Here is a 14,903-nt window from a genome sequence, read left to right on the forward strand (position 1 = left end):
AGCTGTGAAACTACTAACTCAGAAAATGACAGAGTACCTTTTTTTTTTTTTATTTTCCAGCTTTTAAATTAATACCATCACTACTGATTAAACTCAAGGTCACATGAATCCTATTCTACAGAAAATGGTCTCAGATCCTATGGCTGCTGGTTTCTGTGGCAACATAATTCATATGAGGAAAAGCTTAATTTTATTGTGAAAGCGATGCTTTTAGCACCATAACTTTTGACAGTTTGTTTTGAAATTAACTTTTATCCTTTTTCTACAGTACAGTATGGTGCAGGATATTTTCCTCTAAGAGAACAAAATCATTTGAGAAGAGTTACTAATAAAACATTTGGGTTGATGGCTTATCACCACTTGTAAAACATTGGCTGTCTGTTCATCAGCTGTCATTTCCTGCAACCTTGATGACATAGTGGGGGTAGTGTTCCCTGCTAGAGCTCTGGTGCTTTTGAAATGAGCTGGATGTTGTTCACAAGTACAAAACCTAAAACAAACAACCCCCACCCCCAGCTCCTGTACATCCATGTGTAGATGGAGATGTATATCCTCCAAGCACTGGGTGATATTTGTGCTTGTTTTATTTTGGAACTCTAGGAGTGATAAAAGTCACTGCCAAAATGGAACTGCAGCTCCTCATCCACTTTCTCTTTAATTTCATGGGGCAACTGCAGTGGCAAGGAATGAACTCTTAGAGAAAGAAAGGTTTCTGTTCATTGTACTGGGGGACAAGTTCATTGCAGTTTTTTATGGCTATTTCCAAGTGTGTCACTCACTGACAGTAGGTGAATGACAGTTGGCTCATGCATATCAGTTTTCCTGAAAGTAAGGGTAAAATTCTGTAGAAGTTGCAATTTGCTCTCTGCTTCAAAGAAAACTTGGCATGATATTGTATTCACACTGATTTTACAGAACCATAATTTTATTCAATCAGGAAGGTTGAATCTATCACTGTTTCTGCACTGTTAACTTTTTGGGCATTTACTGCTCTTTCTTTGAAATTTTTGAAATGCCCCTCCCCCACCTCCCTGAATTGCATTTAGTATACTGAATTTTCAGTCTCTCCAACCCATTCAGTTCTCCTAACACTGACTGCATTGAGGGTGGCTATGCTGAGAAACTGAATAAATAAATGAGTTGTGTTTTTTCCTTGAACTGATTTTCTTATATTAATGAGCAGAGAGAAAGTTGATCTGTGTTCTAAATTAATGAGATTGGCTATAAAAGTACAGGGTTTATACTCCTCCCTCTCAGAAAAATACTAGGCACTCTTTCATCTGAGTTGTCCCATTGGAGGACATGGCTAAGACTCTTCTAGTCTGAGTGGAACAAGATTGGTCTAAAATCCTTTGTCACTGTTGCAGTCAATGAGAACTGAGATTTCTTGACTGTGTGTTTGATGCACACTGTACAACCTCTCTTAGACAAAGCACAATTGGAATTCTGAAGCAGCTTTCTGCCACCTCTATCAGGATGAAGCACGAGGAAGCAGCTGTCAGAAACTGATAATGAGATGCACTGATAGAGCTGTGGGATTACTCTTCCCCACCTCATGTCTATACAAAGCACAGTGGAAGCTGAGTTATTATTATGTTAAATTATTGAAGAATTTTAATATAATCATATATTCAGACCTGTCAAATACAATCTTAATGGTATGAGATAGGCCCATAGATATTTACTCTTTGTGTGGCCAGCCAGTGGAGCCACAACCTCTTGTCACAATCAGCATTACCTGGTGTCATGATGCCTTCAAAGGCAGCCCACAGGACTGTGCTTTCCCCAGTTGCAGTCTGATGCTGATGGGACTACAGGAAGAGCATGAGATCAACAATCTCTGACTCAGATTTGCCATTGCCTTGGTCTGTTCTACTAGATCAATGAAGAAAAAGAGGCAGGTTTCAAAATATTTATGTCCCTGTCTAACTTGAGCACCTAATTTAAACTCAAATCTGATTTAAATCTAATTTAAATTGATTGTTCCTGTGCTCAAATACATAATGCAGCATTAAGGTCTATGTAAATAGGACTCAATCCAGTATTCCTAAGGTTCAAGGTTATTAAGCATCTCTATAGTGATATAAGGATTCTAATTACTGGTATGCTGGGGTTCTGTGGAAAACTTTCTTAAAAATCTTCTGTACAATGTTCTACAGAAGAAATCAAGCCAGAAAACTGCTCTAACAATACCCTTGTATTCTGGTAACCCAGTGGTACAGAAGCACAAGCCCTATTGATGTTTAGTATTGATCAGACTGTTTGTAGACAGTTCTTCCTATTTTTTTTTACTGTCAATTTCTTCCTTATTCCTGTGAAATATTAATAGTGATCTCCTTTGCTACACCAAAATACAGAAAGAAAGTGTCAATTGTAAGTGTAAATTTTTAAAACATGACATTACTAAACAATCAGATTAGTTTAAGGAACGCGTAATTCATTATCTGGATGACAGTCACATTGGTGGATACTGACAAAGTTCTATTCATCTTTTTTTTCCTAGCTAATTGGAGTTTCTTTGCCCTTTTCAAGAAAGAATATCCTTTTCATAAATCTAGTACATCCAGGACTTATGTTGCATTGCTTTTATTATTATTGTATCACTGTTTCAGTAGTTCAGTTTTAGAACTGCAGACATAACTGTCAAGGAGATTTAGAACCAGCAGTTAGAGCAGCATTTTATAGCTCAGACTGCACTACAGATCCTTTAAAGTCTTAACACTTATCCTGTGACTTCAGTTTAAAAATACAATTTGCTTCTTTCTGTTGGTAAGAGCTATTGGTACCATGAAATACTGAAATAATCTGTTGCCCACAATGATTTTTTACTTATTTTGGGTAGTATTCTGAATTTCCAACAACAATTTGCTGCTAAACTACAAGTTCATTATCAAAATGTTCTTCTCCCCTCCCCACACATCTTCCCTGCCCATAACACTGCTGTCCTGTTCCATCTTCTGCATTCCAGAACCTGGCAGCTGTAGTTGAAAAGCTAAAGAAGAAAACACCGATTTCCTTCCCCCCCTTTTTAAGGTTTTCTAGAGAAAATACTGAGAGCAAAACCAAAACTCTTCTTGGTCAGTAGTAATCTAATTTTCTTCAATTTTTTATCAATATTTTACTCATTCTTTCTGTCTCTTTTTTGTTCTTTCTTTCCTCTTCTTTCCCCTTTTCTCTCTCTCTCTCCATTTCTTCCTCCCTTTCTTTCTGTCCCTTCCTTCCTCCCTCTCTCCCATTCCTCACACCCTCCTTTCTGAAATTGATCCATATCCTTTCTCTCATTACTGTTACTAATCTCAAAAATCTCATATCCCCTCTAAAAAAGGAAATACCTGTGTGGTTTATCTCTTGTACCTTGAAAAATATTTACTGCTCAGTGTTCTCCTTGATATGCAGTTCACCTGCTGGTTTTCCTGATGCAGTCTTTCTTTGATAAATCTCTCACTGAATAGGTTCAACATCTCATTAGTGAATGAGATGGGGTGAGGGGGTGTACATGTGCAAGTTGAGCTCTGTGAAGAGCAAGGAAGGAAAAAAAGGAGGTTAAATTATGCACTTACTAATGTTTCTGTAAATTGTTATTTTTATTACTGAATTGTGTGTATAGTAAATGTATACACATGTATAAAATTGCAATTATTATGCAAAAGTAGTTGTTAAGAAAGAACATTTCATTACAATCAGGGATTTTAAATTAATGAGGTCTGCCTTCCTATGGATTTGTGTCCTAAGTCCTCTCTTCTGACTGCATTACTCCCAGCTTCTTCCCAAGTCTCCTGAGATGATCCCACTGACAGGAAATAGCACTTTCTGCAGTTAACATGCAGCTGCCAAAGAGAAGTCTATAATGGCTGAATCGTGTCTTTCCCTCTGTTAGGGCACTAATTTGTTTCTTTCCTGTACAGCTGCTGATTTCCAGAATGTGCCTAACAGCTTCAGACTTTTATCTGTCTTTCAAATTTGCTCTCAGATGGCCATAATTTACTGTGGGAAAGGAAATTTAGCAGACGTGCAACATTTTAAAATGTCTCGCTCCCTAATTTCCAAACTAAAAATGAGATCAAATTAAAAGATACAGTTTGGATAGAATAGTCTTTTGGGAGCTTCAGGTATTATTCCAGAAGCCTTTTACTTGTGCTATATTAATCACTGAGCCTACTGAATAAATAAAGTGCTAGTAAAAGGACCTACAACGCTAAGAATTTGAACAAACACATATTATTTTAACACCAAGACAAAACATCTCTCTTGCTGACTGTCCTGCATAGTAGAAGTACCAGATTTCACAGATGCTGAACACATGCTTTAGGGAGGATAATGCCTGCCCTCATCAATACTGTGCCAGTGTAAGCAAGAAACTGGTGAGCATGGAAATAAAAAGAAATAAACCAGGAGCCCTCAGCCCCAGAGGGAGAGCCATTAATACACTGTCAAACGATGATCCAAGGATCATCTGGAACTCCAACCAAATGATAAAAGTCTCAAGCTCTACAGAGATACTGCTTTTATGGCATATCATCATTTTCAATGTTTTCCATCATGCTTAACACTTCTGAATTCTAGAAATGGTGATTTTCTTTCTCTGTTTCAGAGGAGCTAAGGACTTTGTAACAGTCCCCGATCCCTTTTCCTTGGTGTTTGTCTTTCCTTCTCTTCCCACTATCCCCATTCTCTATACACATGGCAGTCAACCCTACTTCCAGCAGACCAAATAAGCCAAATTTTTCCATATGTGAAGGTCTGAAATTCTGTGCACCTATATCAGACTTTTCTTTCAAAAATATTTGAAAAATTACACCCAACTATTGTTAAATACCCAGACTTTAAATAGTGCTGAATCATGCAACCAAGAATTCTATAATAATCCCTCCAAAGTGTATGTACCCAGCACCTCAATGGTTACAGAATGGCACCTCTCAGTTGAATAAGTGTGATGGTTTGTGTGTGCCAAGTAGCTGCTGATAGAATATAATATTGTAGAATAAAATATTGCACTTTAAAGAGCCCAGGCAGACAGTGTGGAGAAATGGAATCCTAAGAAAGCAGAAAGGTTCACAGGCTGAGTGTTTGCTTTTATTTGCTATTTCAAATAAGTAACATTAGAATATAAGCCCTGAATCCACATAAAAATAGCCTTGAAATGGTAAAAAGGAGTTTGCAATATTAATGGATTAGAAATAATTAATCACTCTAGCATATTTCTGAGTGCTGTGTCAATTTATTTAAACTGTTTTGGTGCCTAAGGTTCTCTAAATCATTGTAACTATTGTAACTTATTTTACATGATAATATCTTTGATTAACATTAAATAAATACAAGGGATTTCAAGGTGTTTACTAGATTATTCATAGTTAAACATAATTATAAAAATTTAAAGAATGAAAAGGATGGGAATAGGATAAAATGCTCTGGGGATCTTTAGAAGTGTGGGGACAAGTGCATTTGAAGGTCTAGAGCCTTGTGATATTGAAGCCAGAAGGACACCTTTGAAGAAACGACCAGAAAGTCAATTTTAAGCATAATTTACTGAATTGGAAAAAGCTCAATGTCTGTATTCTGAAAGTACCTGTATAAACCTGAGTCTAAAGTCTGCAGATCTGCTCAGCAAAGCAGGGGAGAGGACAAAGCCCAAGGAGAATGGACAAAAATATGGCACGAGTCTGAAAGAAAGAGTAAAGTTGTCTGCAGAGTTTTACCTGAGACTTGTTTTGTTTTGTTTTTTTTGTTCTTATTAATTACCTCTCTGGTATACATTTCCCTTTATATTTAATTAATTGAAAGAATTATACCAGGCTGCATGCTAAGATACTTTACTGGAATCAGCCATAGCTTGCATGAGGAAAGATGAGGCAAAAATTTAACTGGTTCTCAACAGTGGAAGCAGAACACACTTGGAAATACTTGAACTGAAACACATTATCAGATGTGTGTTTCCTTTGAAAAGACCTCCTTGCAGGAGCAGTTTCAAGAAAGTTCATTAATATTTAATAAAGATTTTAAGACAGGGACAATAAAGGAAAATGCTGAGACACTGTGGGTACCTTATTATATCATATTTAGTTGTTTGTTAATGATCTGCCTGAGGTTGGTAACTGATGAATCTACTTGAATTAATAGATGGAAAGGAAGGAAGATGTTAAGATGGAAGAAAGGCATTTCTGAGTAGAGTAAAAGGTGTGTGTGAGACTTTCAAGCAGTTTATACAAAGATGATATTTGGATCTTTGTGCAGATGTTAGAATTGTTTGGCTTGGAAGATACAGAAGTTCAGAGCAGTTTTGTTTCTAAGGCAGATCACTTCTAGCTTTTGAAGATGTCTTTCAGAATGCAGTCTCCTCACCCTTGCATTTATACCTGTGCTTGGCTCATCACAGCAGTGATATTTTTCAATTTCACTATATCTGGAATGTCAGCCTTTAGGAAGTTCAGTCTTTTCTGAAGTCATGAATTCAGATTTGTATTGTAAGCAGAAGACTGTTGCCCGATTCTGCTGTTCATTAATTCCTGCCAGAGGCAGGCTCCTCTCCATCATGCTGGATGAGGAGTCTGTCAGAGATTTGCTGTCCCACTACTTCTGTTTCCTTCAGCAATTGCTGGACAGTTGGTGACCCCTCCTCACCCACACCTCTGTGCTCTCTTCTAATCATCATTGCAGAAATAAGTTAATAATTTTGTCCGTGAATATCCTGAAAGAGGAGAACTTCAAAAATATTCTATCAGGTCCTAAAAAATATAGGGAATTCAACAGAAATGGAAAAAAACCCCAGATACAACAGCTGCAGCTTAATCTGGGGTGTCTGATCCCAAAGAGCATTGGCTGTAATATCTCAGCCAGCTTCCTGCTCTCTCTTGCTCCTGTCTCCATTCCCAGCAGGCCAATAGGCTGCTGTGTTCCCAGGCAGGCTGCAGAGAAGTTCCCCCATTGCTGAGTATATGGGATCATATGGCATATTTTGCCTTTTAGGACATGGGGTTATTATGGTACTCCAACATCTAATACTTTCACTTCCACGCCTCTGTAATTAGAATGATGATGTGTCCTCTGTTCCTTTTCAAATCTGCAATTTGAAATTTAGGTATTGAATCTCCCCTTTTCCAGCATTTGCTTTCAGTTCTGATGAGTCTCCTTTTCTTTTTCAGTCTGGTATCTTAGCCAGTCTCCTGCATAAGCCAAATCTCCCTGACCCCAATTACATCATACTTCTTTTTAACTGCACTGTGTTGTACCTAAAAAAACTCTGCTAATTTGTTCCTTCTGCTGCTTCTATTTTTGAAGGAAGAATTGACTTGCACAGGGCTCATGTTTTCTTCTCTGCTCCCCTCACCACTTCTCCAACTCACTTGCTCCCTGCTACTGGGAGATTCTACTTGTTAGGTGCTATTTTAGTTTTACCTAGGATTTTTGTTTTTGTCCAAGATTTAACTCTTGGCAATATCTACGGTGTTCCATAAGAAAAAAAAAAGGAATATTCCCCATGTATTTTGTTTTGCTTTTTTTATTTAAAGGAAAAAATAACTTTCTGAAACGTTGACTACGCATTTCAGTTAAAGTATATACATCTTTATCAAGCACATGTGCTTATGATTTCTCCCATTATTGTTGCTTATTTTTCTCTTCATTTTCCCTCAGTGATATTTTTTTTCATGTTATTTGAAATAGAAGATGCTTGCATTTTCTTGAAATGAAATTAGCTGTAACACAGAAAATTCTTCAAACACTGCTGCCAAGAAATTAAAAAGGACTTAAGTGACTTAGGAAAGAGCTGTTTCCACAGCTCTTGGTGTGATGTTCCCAGATGGGAGCTGGTATCCTGATACCAGTGTAGCTCTGGCAGGTCCTGTAGCTGCCTATTATTGGTTTTCATCTCCAAAATCACATGAGCACTTCTGGACCATTTTTCATACCTAACTGCAAGGCAGGATGTGCAATTTAAACAGTCTGGCAAATACCAGAATGATTAACAGGGCTGCAATAAGATGCATTCCACTTAGGTAACACAAATCCTTCATCAGAAACAGGGGTGAATAACAGGCTTTACATTTGAATGTGTCTGTGCCTGCTCAGTATTTGCTGGATACCAGTGAGGCTGGATTCTCTGTGGGAAATATTGTCATTTAAAAGTGTTCAGTATCCCTACACCATCATCTCCCTTCATAGTGTGACATGGATGTGACAGAGACACAGAGAAAGCCTGTGACAATACCAGTGGGTTACTTTTTATTCCCTCCTTGCAATCTATGGCTTCAAGAGCAAGGGTTTTGCTTACCTTTAAATTGGTACAGAGAATCTTCTGGACAAGGGAAAAAAGTACTCAAGTTAATCAAACAAAATAGAGAAAATGTTGTCTTATAGTAGAAGGTCTGTAAAAAGAGTATAAAATGGGCTGAAGTGGAAAATCCTGTCTGAATTCTGAAGGAGACTACTGTTGTGTGCTAAATGACATTCTTCAGGCATTTCAGGTTACCTCTCTGGGTAACCTGCAATATCTCTTTGTGGCTGCCATGGTAACTGTCATGGCTTCAGAGGGTGCAGCCTGGGCAGGGTGCTGAGCACACCTGGAGACTCCTTCAGCAGAGATACACATCCACCGTGGTGTCATTTGAGCTGAATTTTTCTAGCAGAGGAACTGACTCAATGGGGTACCTTGTGCATTGATATGTGGAATATCTTGCTGGTGTAGCTTGGCAGGTAACCTAAGAAAATAACTTTTTTTTCCTTTTTTTTTTCTGGAAATATTTCTTATCATTGGGCTTTACAGAGAAAGGAATCGTGCACTATGGTGGCTATCATCTGACCTCCCACTTGCAGAGTTTTTTCACTCTAACAGACAGTAAATGACCTCTAAACATATTCTATGTACCCTTCTGTGTTCCCTGACCCTCTGTGCTGCACATGGCCACACGTCACAGGACATTTAGGAGCATGTACAGAGGGGTGGCAGCTGTGTGGGAAGGGCAGAGCTCCTCCCTCAGCTGCCTCAGAGCAGCCAGTGGGGCCGGAGGGCTGGAACTGTGGGGCAGGGACACTGAAGTGAACCTGTGCCCATCCTCCTCCTCCTCTCTCAAGCTCCTTCCTCGAACATCCAGCACAGCAGCTGGAGGGTTAAGCAGTCCCTTCCAATTTGTGTCAGAACTCCTAACTCTTTGGTTATTTTTAATCATAGCACTTGAAATTAAGCAATTGCAGGGAGATAAAAAAATTAGTATAAAAATAAACATTAGCGAAGATGTTACCAAAAAGAAGTGTAATTCTAGGTGGTGCAGATAACTTAAAAGGGTTCAAATAAGTAGATTTAGGTGAAAAGAAGAATAAATTTTAGGTATTTTTTAAAAATATTAAGCTCAGTAACACCCTAGGTTTGTTTCTTTGTTTTTTTTTTCCAGCTTACAAAAAGTGAACAAAACAAATCAGACTGCACTTTAGAGACTTAAAGAATGCTGAATTGTCAGAACAAAACCCAAAGCAGTTCCATTGGAGTTAGTGAGGTTGGATTAATGTCTTTGAGACTCATGGAATTTGAGGGCAGATTGTATCAGGGATCAGAACACCCAAAATAACTAAAAGATTGCTGCAAAGTCTGGCTTAGGGAAAACAAGATTGTTTAAAGTAGGAGAGCACAGAAGTTCTGGCAGAAAGATGGTATAATGACTCAGTGGAGTTAGTTTGCAAAACAAAGAATTGGAATTTTTTAGCTATGCTGGGGAAAAAAAGCCTGGAAAATACCAAGTGTGATTCTGAATAAAATCCAGCATGGAAATAATGCAGCAGAATGCTCAGCACTGAACAGTGCCTTGCCTTTACACAAAGATCCAATGCTTGCATTGAGCAAAAGCATTTTCTGAAAGCCCACAGACAATGACAAATGCAAGCACTTCCACGTGTGCTCCTACATAATTCTCACCCTGCAGATGGAGGGAGAAGGTGATTACAGAGCAAGGAGAAAGAAAGGATAAAAGATTTTCCCTTGACAATTTTTTTGAGGAAATGGTTGCACCTTTTGTTTGGAACATTTACCTTGACATAAATACTCTTCTGTTTTGTTTGTTAAATGTTTTCCCCAGACAGTGATCAAATTGCAGGTCTCACTCTTTCCACTTCCAGCTTCCATTTTCCCCATCGCCTCAAAAGAGTAAATTTTGCTGTACTAAAAGTGCACTTAGTTCCATACTCAGTTGTGCCCAGTGGAACTCCCACAGCAAATGCTCCTTCCTGCTCCTTCCTGACAAGTGTGGACACACAAGAGCAGTGGTACTGTTATGTAATTAATGGCCTTTTTATCTGCAAAAGTTTAGGTTTTGGTCCTGCAATATGAAGAGAAATTGCCATTCAGAAAAAGGCAACACGTTTGAAAAATGAGTGGAAAAAGAACTGTGGGACTAGCAAAACTTTGTTTAGTTTAGCACAATAAAAAGAGGAGAGATGAGATAGGATATATTTGCTCTTCTTAATAGGATTTAATTAAAACACCCTTATTTATTTTAAATTATATACAATGTAAAGGGATAAGAGTGAACAGGAGAAACACCAAGAAGGAGAAAGAAACTGTTGAAGAGAAAGGATAACTTCTGACCCAGGCAAAGGTCTGGATAACTTATTGATGAATAAATATCTCTCTCATACAGGAAATTATCGGAATCAACCAGTTCTGGACCAGTTCAGTAACAGGAACAGTAACAGTGTGGTTAAATCAACACGTGTGATCTCAAGACAGACTTTATAAATTGTGTTTACCCTGAATCAGGAACTTAGGATATTACAACCTTCAGTACTAGCAATGTTTGGGGTCAAAGCTCTGTCCAAATTCTACATTCCTGTACTTCCAGGTTTTCTGATTAACCTGAAACGTGAAGTCTGGCAAGGTCAGTCCCAAGGCAGGGAGGTTCTGTTGGTGCTGCCCCCCAAAAGTACCTCAGTTTCATTTCCCATTTGTACTTTGTCTCTCATGAGCAACTGTTTTATAGACCCCTCAGAGAATTACTGTACAAAAGATTACAAAATATTACTGTGACTCTTGCTCCATTTGAGGCTTTTCAAGCTAAAAGTTTCACTTTTTTTTTTGGTTGTTAAATAGAGAGAAAAAAAATATTTGTATTCTTGGTAGTTGCCTTGTTTAGGGCTGAGGTTCTTCTGAAGGATCTGTCTCATGCTGGAGTGAGACAGAGTCTGCTTCAGCGTCTTGCATGCAAAATGAGATGCTGACATCCCAGAAAATATTGTTCTATGCACACAATTTCATGTGATTCATGAAGGTACCATGGAGAATTAATTTTGTATTATTTTGGAGATATTTTTCATTGCTGGCAAAGAGGTGAACATTTATCTGTATGTAAAATAGAAACCCAATATGCCTGTTGAAAACTAATAATGAAAAATGTCAGAGGAAATTTTTTAAACTACAGCATTTTTTTGCAATCAGGTAAAACAGCTTGTATTTGGATCTGGTTGTTATTTTCTATGGAGGATGGAAACAACAATTTGTTTCTTTCTAGGTCTACTTTTTCATTATGCAGTTGTACAGACTGTAATACAAAGAACAGGAAATGATAAATTCTTCATGGTTGGATAATAAGAATTAATATAAATCAAATTATTAAATAATGTATAAAAATACATAGCAAAAGTCCCTTGAATAATATTTAATGAAAGAGATTTTAACTTTTTCATGAATCTGGGCACGTGCTATTGATTTATAGCTCCTGAAGGAGGAACAATCAGGTCAACCAACATCGCATCATTGCCAAGCTATTTAATGGAACTTTCTTTCCAGCCCATGCTTTGACAGGTCTCATACTCCTAAGAAAAATCCCATTATTATCAATTAATAATTAGTTTTCATTGAAGGTACAGGGTCAGGTCACGAACCTTTTTTTTCAAAGACTCTCTGACTATTGCTTTTTCCTGCAGAGATAAAAAAGGAAATGATGGATGAAGCTTGCTTACCACAGTTATCAGTGGAAAACTCATTGGCTAGTCTACAGGGTAAAGAAATTTCATAAATTCAATAAACCATCAGCAGCATAATGTGTAGATATACATGTGAGATGCAAAAACCCAGAGATTGACCAAGCTGATTAGAAAGACAGAAACACATTAAAATGAGTGACTGGTAGGCTCTGGAGCAGGCTGTTTGATGAGGATAAGCTTCATGCTGTGCCTCTCTGCTGGAAGCAAAAATAGCTGGAAATTTTACAGGGACAGCCTTATAGATGGTGCAAGCAGCTGGCATGAAAGGCAAAGGGGAGAAGCCAAATACTTTTCAATTTGTTTCTACCAGGCCTTTGTGACTCTCCTCTCTATTAGTGATAATGAACAAAGATTTTCCCAACCTTTGTTAAAGACTTTGGGTAAGAAATGCCTTTATTTAGCATGGGCTGTTTCTTAACCATTATCTGATACTTCTGAGCGTGACAAACAATTAATTCCTTACTTGTCTATCAGTTCCACTGACTTTGTTTCAACTCAGCAGATACCTCAGTAAAAAATATATGCAAGACTATATTTAAAATTTAAAAAATGCAGAATGCTGTGTAGAATTAGGTATTCTATGTTTAATAACAGATTCTGACACTCAGAACCACTACGTAATGTTGCCAACTCTAGCCTGTGGCAAAGAAATTTAATCTGTTACATTGAGCGCAAAAATCAAGATTTGGTCTTTCTTGGGACTAATGCTGAAACTATTGCTTCATTAAATTTTGTCTGTTTTGTTACTGATAATTTCCTTTGCATCTACTATAACTTGTAGCCATTTGTGAAAGATTGAAATGCTTTTTGTATTTGTACAGATTTTTTTCCCCCTTACAGTCACCTCCAGCTTCTCTCTTCTGTCTCAATTCACAATTTTATAAACAATGGAGGAGGGGAGAAGTGGATGGTGGAAGCAAGGAGCGTTTTATAAAAGTGAGGAAATGGGAGTTTTTCAGTGATATTTTTGACTCAAGTGTTGGTTGTGCTGCATCTCTCTGCTGCACTAATTGGTATTCTATTTCTGTTTGAAGAATTGCTGAATCAGGGCTGCTTACACATGACTTCTTAGGCTTTCTGTGGATTTACTATAATATATTACTCATGGAAGTTGTCCTCATTGATGTTACCAAAGCAATGCATGTAGATCCCATCACAAACAGTCTGTTGTGCAAACACCTCTGTGTTTTTTCAGGCACTGCTCATACAGACAGTAACATCTGTCTGTAAAGTGTCACTGATGTGGAGTGGGACTAGGAAATATTGGATGTGACAGGAAACAGCACGTCTCCAATTCACACCTTGTTTTACCTTATCAGGGAACGTCACCTCTTGGGAGAGCGATCCCATTGGTGAAACTTGCAATGTAATTGTGAATTAAACATTAACCTAATATTTGCTGAAATAATTATTTAAGAGAATGGAACTTTGTGAATTTGCTATGAGTTTATACTCAGTTTTCCATGTTGTTAATTTCAGTGTGTGTCACCATGAGACCCAGGTAGCTAATGCTTTAAAGAAGGGTGGCTGTGGCTGTTCTTCAGTCTCATTTGGGATCAAACCCTTCACCCACCAGCTCTGGGCCTGGCGCAGGGGAAGGCACCCAACAGCTCCAACAATCTCCAGCTGGAGTTGAGCCCTCTGGCACAGGAGGGACAAGAGCAGCTCCCACCTGAGGGGGCTGTTCACAGGAACTCACTTTGCCTGCTCTGCCCTCTTTTCTGTTGGGTGCAAAAATGGTGTTCCTGTTTTATTTAGGGGCTGGATGATGCAAGGACCATCATGTATCTGCCTTGGTTCAACAGCTGCCTAACATTAAATGGATTGGTTTGGTTACCCCCAAGAGGGACCAATAATTGCCTTGGGGCAGCACTGAGCTGTCCTTTGGGAAGCCATGATCCCTCTTAGTCCAAAGGTATTTGTGAATGGGAATGAATGAATTGGGAGATTATTCCTCTTAGTTCAGATTGTAAAGCAGCACATTTTATGATTAAAATAATTTCTTTTAAAAATAACTGGTTAAAAATCATGGTATAAAAAAAGTTAAAATCCAGAGCCAGATAAACATGAGGATATATTTGGGTGCAAAACTGAAAGAGAAGTCTTACCATAGGACAATTTCTTGCTTGCAATTCTGTTTTGCAGCCTGTGGAGGCTTGGAAGGGAGCCCAGTATTGGTACAGTACAACTTATTTGGTACTTGAAGCACAAAACACAGTGTGCTTTTTGCTTTCTGAACACATGATTTTGGCCTGCATCCAAAGAGGCATCTTGAGATTCTTGTTTGATGACCAGCAGACAAGGTATCATTTGGTGACTGCATCACGTTATCTGGCCTTCAAACTGATGCTTCTCTAGAGTAATGCAAGAAACACTTGTTTGTGGTTTCTTCTTTCTATTTTTCTGCCAAAATGTTTTATTTTGGAAAACAGATTTCTCTTTGGTACAAGTGTATTTTTAACATAAAAGAAGAACAAGGTAAAACATTGAAAACTATTACCAAAAACCTGTTCATTAGTGATGCTTCCAAGGAAAGAAGCACAAAAACAAAATCATCTTTGTTCCAGTGCTGCTGCAATCTGTCTTTTCAGCACTCTGCACTGATGGTTTCACTATTGAGCTTTTGCATGAAAAACTAGAGGACAATAAATTCCCAGGCAGTGCTGAGCAGCAAAGAACATGACATAGCTCCTTTGTGAACTTCAAACAACTGCTGCTGCCAGAGCACACAGTTCAGAGAGCTCCTCTGCTGCTTGATTGATGCAAGATCTCCTGATCTGTACAAATACAGACAGAATTCTGTGTGTGCCAAGCTTCAGATGAGAGCTGCTGCTGAAATGTTAGCAATCAGTCTGGGGCCTCTTTGAAAACGGGATCCCGGGGAATTTTACACATGGACAAATACTGAGATTATGATTATCATCCTAGGAATCAACATG

This window comes from Ammospiza caudacuta, chromosome 11, assembly GCF_027887145.1.
Source record: "Ammospiza caudacuta isolate bAmmCau1 chromosome 11, bAmmCau1.pri, whole genome shotgun sequence".
Classification (NCBI taxonomy): domain Eukaryota; kingdom Metazoa; phylum Chordata; class Aves; order Passeriformes; family Passerellidae; genus Ammospiza; species Ammospiza caudacuta.